Below are 4,608 nucleotides of genomic sequence, written 5' to 3'. Positions count from 1 at the left end.
GTGGAATCGGAGCGGAAAGGTACGAGCGTTGCCCAGAAAGTAGTGCACCGTATTTTTTCTTCAACAATTCTTTTGAGCTGTACCCAGCAGGTGTTATTTTGTTCATGCATCGTTGAGACCGATTGTGGTTGAGCTAAGCTACCTTTGCTTTTCGCGTGTCTTATCTTCCGGGTTGGCTGGCGAAGGGATTCGGTTGTTAGCCTTCGACGGGTAACCCTCGAAATCTTGTGACATTCGCAGGGAGACGAGTGTCAACGGCTACCGAACGAGTGTGATGACCGTTATATGTTGTGGTGTGAAGTTGGTCGGGCGTTTTGGCGACATGGGCAGCTTGGAGGTACAAGTTTTGTAACTTCGCTGAGAACAAAATCTGAAGTGAAGCGGTAAAGCTGTTGAACCCGCTCCTTCGTATTGTGTACGTGATATGAAGTAAGTGGTCGTAATTGTGTTTTGTTGATGGACGCACTCAAGAGGCATGTAAATTTTATTATTATCATGAGACTTCCATAGTCGATCTTTAAGATGGTGTGGAAGAGTTCAGTTGGACTAGTTAAATGGTGGCCGTTATTTGATAGTTTTCTCAGAAGTTTTACTAGTGCTCTGTGTTTCTTGTAATCAAATGATTTTATGAAACTTCCTGGCAGATTAAAACTGTGTGCCCGACCGAGACTCGAACTCGGGACCTTTGCCTTTCGCAGGCAAGTGCTCTACCAACTGAGCTACCAAAGCACGACTCACGCCCGGTACTCACAGCTTTACTTCTGCCAGTACCTCGTCTCCTACCTTCCAAACTTTACAGAAGCTCTCCTGCGAACCCTGCAGAACTAGCACTCCTGAAAGAAAGGATACTGCGGAGACATGGCTTAGCCACAGCCTGGGGGATGTTTCCAGAATGAGATTTTCACTCTGCAGCGGAGTGTGCGCTGATATGAAACTTCCTGGCAGATTAAAACTGTGCGCCCGACCGAGACTCGAACTCGGGACCTTTGCCTTTCGCGGGCAAGTGCTCTACCAACTGAGCTACCGAAGCACGAGTCTCGGTCGGGCACACAGTTTTAATCTGCCAGGAAGTTTCATATCAGCGCACACTCCGCTGCAGAGTGAAAATCTCATTCTGGAAATGATTTTATGTTGGCGTTTTCGAAGTCTGCACTCTATTCATCTAGTTGTTCATATATAAAACGCTTAAGGCCAAAGTTGCGAATTTGTCAGTAGTGTAACGTGTTCCTTTACACGCTTACCCATATATGGAGTCAAAGGTTCTGCCAAGTGTTTCTATGTTTCACAGTTATTGGAATGTCTTTTCATTCGCGCAAAAACCTTTGATTGTGCCAGCGCCTTGGCGGGGAGTCAAATGTCATCCGAGGTCTAGACCTGGCAGTGTTTAAGAACCTGCCCACTACCGGGAGTCGTTCACATACCTCCTTCCAAAGTTTAGTATTTATCTTCCTTCCGCCAAGGCGGGTTAAGCTGGTAGATATATAAATATATATTGTATGTAACTTGTTCTTATACGAACCTGTTTCCTTAATATTAGCGACTGGCAACTGGCTAAACTTTAAATTGCATAGCATATGCTGAGTTTCTTGCGCAGCTCTTTCTAGTAGTCTCTAATTAACACGTCTGAGCAGATGAACATTCATTTCTAAGGATCAGTCTTTCTGCTGTAGTTTTTTATGTAAGTGGTTCTATCATGTTATGTAATTGGGTCTTAGCTTGGCACCAGTGTTGAAGTGTCATTAAGTCACCCTTTATTGGTAACTGTTTTCATTATATGTATTTTTACGGAAATCCTATATGGGAGTTTGAATTTCTGAAGTTTGCCAATAATTCTGTTTTCTTAATAAGGAAAAATAAAGTGAGGGGTATTAGTGCCTGGCAACGTTATGACCTTTTAAGTGCTTCTTTAACGGATTGAAATAATAAGTTTATAAGGGTATTTTAGTGAAGATTGTTAAGTGTGGCCATCTTAATGTAATAACTGGTTTTGAGGAGTTTGATGAAGTGACTATGTGAAGTAATTGATAATTGCTATGCTTAAGGTTTCTATAAATGCCTGTCACAGTATAACTTTCTCTTAGGGGGCTGTTCATTTGAGTACTGAGTACGTTGCGTTTCTAACTGTATTTGCAAAGCTTTATCTAGTGGCTCGTCCACAATTTGTAATTGTCAAATTCCTTAAAAGGCGTAATGTCAATAAACTGTCTTAATTATAAATTGTGACTACCAACCATGATTCCATCGCCCTACCTCTCTTATGCTATCTAAGATATGGTGGGTAAGCGTGGTACGAAAAGGGATCCACGTACCACTTTAGCAAACATAATGAGACTTTCACACACGAAAGAACAGTGTTATCTACACCCTATTTTTCCATGTAATCTCCATTCCGTTCCATGGCCTTCCTCCAGCGCGAAACCAGGGCGTGTATGTCCTGTCGGTAACAGTCCTTGTCCTGGTGGCAGAGACAGTGCTTCAGCCGGCCGCGGTGGTCTCGCGGTTAAGGCGCTCAGTCCGGAACCGCGCGACTGCTACGGTCGCAGGTTCGAATCCTGCCTCGGGCATGGATGTGTGTGGTGTCCTTAGGTTAGGTAGGTTTAAGTAGTTCTAGGGGACTGATGACCACAGATGTTTAGTCCCATAGTGCTCAGAGCCATTTGAACCATTTGAACCACTGCTTCACTGTGAGAATCACCTCCTCGTGGTCCTCAAAATGTCTTCCACGAATGGCATCCTTTAGTGTCACAAACAAGTGGAAGTCCGAGGGGGCTAGGCCAGGTGTGTCAGGTGTGACAGCCGTGGATGTTCTCCGCGACCGCTGCAAATCGTGGAGCTCTGCCGAACCGCCTTCTGAAGACCTCACCCTCCGTGCCCAGCGACTAACTGTACTTCTTTGACAGCAGGTGCTCCATAGACTTTGCACAAGTGTTTGTGAATATTGCCCATACTTGCTTTCTCTGCAGTGAAAAATTCAATGACAGCACGTTGCTTGTGAAGTGTTGGCAGAAGAGCCAACACCGTGTTGCTAGAGGAGGCCGAAATGCACGCTTTCAAGCTCACGCAGATTGGCGTGAGGTCTGGAACAGGTCAGAGAAATAAGACTAGCAAAACAGGAGGTACTGGTAGAATACTTAACTTTAATGCACAATCGGTGTACATCTCTCTTGACTGTACATAATTTCCATTTCAGTATACACTGGTAATGGCGCCTTGCTAGGTCGTAGCAAATGACGTAGCTGAAGGCTATGCTAACTATCGTCTCGGCAAATGAGAGCGTAATTTGTCAGTGAACCTTTCCTAGCAAAGTCGGCTGTACAACTGGGTCGAGTGCCAGGACGTCTCTCTAGACCTGCCGTGTGGTGGCGCTCGGTCTGCAATCACTGACAGTGGCGACACGCGGATCCGACGTATACTAGCGGACCGCGGCCGATTTAAAGGCTACCACCTAGCAAGTGTGGTGTCTGGCGGTGACGCCACAGCTTGTACCGTACATCACCTGCAGACGCCATATTGAAACTGCCCTGCAGCTACGCGATCTGTCGGAAGAGACGGAAACGCGGCGCTATCACTCAAGAGACTTCAAATAATACGTACGTAACGTTTCGCATTCGCAGCATCCTTTTCGACTGAGAAAAAAATGCGGTGCATTACTTTCTGGGCAGCCCTCTAGGTCGACGTAGACCACGGAAACATCATGTTTGGACGTGACCGTGGCCGCACCGTTAGCGAAGTTCCACGATGTGTTGCTGTATCAACGCGGACTGTCCAACGTGTCCGCAGCAAAGGGTGTAGTACTTGGACTGGTTCTAAAAATATCATAACCGACAGGGACTAGAGGCAAGTGTCACGCCTCGTCAATGACAACCGGTTTCAAACCCGACTGAAATTGCTGCTGTCAGTATATACAGCACTAACTCAGCCAATTTCAGAAAAAAAAAACGTTGGAAAAGCAACTGCACATAGTGGGCATTCAGAGACGGATACATCGCAAAACATCATTATTCGCTGCGGCACCTAGAACACCTCTTCAGAGCGTGGAACAACACAGAAATTGCAGGCGTGCAGTCCGGGCGGAGTGGCTCTATTCAGTCACGCTCAGGAAGCGGTCAAGATCCGCCCCAGTGGCTGCTACGGCGCGCTGCGGACCGCATTCCCACGCTGGACACTCTGCGTGTGCCGCCTGTCTCATCAATGCTCGCTTGCTGTCTGCAGACACACATATAGTCACGCGCGCACGCTCTGCAGATCGTCGGAATTACACACCAACCAGTGAATTAATCAACTCATCTGCCATGCACCAAACCGTACGAAATTTTATGGAGCCTCTCAGAATAAGAGTGCTTCACAGTTGTACGAGTTTCACTTTAAAACGGATGTGTGTGATGTCCTTAGGTTAGTTAGGTTTAAGTAGTTCTAAGTTCTAGGGGACTGATGACCACAGCAGTTGAGTCCCATAGTGCTCAGAGCCATTTCACTTTAAAACCCGAAATAATTTGGGAGATAACTAAACAAACGCTGTTTTTTAGCCTTTTTTCACAGTTTATTATTAATGTTATTGCACAACCTAGTTTTGGGGTTATAATGTATATGTAATGTACTTGAAAATGG

The 4,608-nt window shown here is 45.9% G+C and overlaps 1 non-coding gene across 1 annotated transcript; it reads right to left on the bottom strand.

The window, feature by feature from the left end:
- Positions 1-955: 955 nt before the first annotated feature.
- On the bottom strand, positions 956-1,030 carry Trnas-cga. The gene has a single exon. It is a non-coding gene; the product is annotated as a tRNA-Ser (tRNA).
- Between the last annotated feature and the right edge of the window lie 3,578 nt (positions 1,031-4,608).

Source organism: Schistocerca americana, chromosome 9 (genome assembly GCF_021461395.2).
Source record: "Schistocerca americana isolate TAMUIC-IGC-003095 chromosome 9, iqSchAmer2.1, whole genome shotgun sequence".
Taxonomy (NCBI): domain Eukaryota; kingdom Metazoa; phylum Arthropoda; class Insecta; order Orthoptera; family Acrididae; genus Schistocerca; species Schistocerca americana.
Note: the sequence above shows the minus strand (reverse complement) of the source record. Positions and strands in the feature narration are given on the sequence as shown.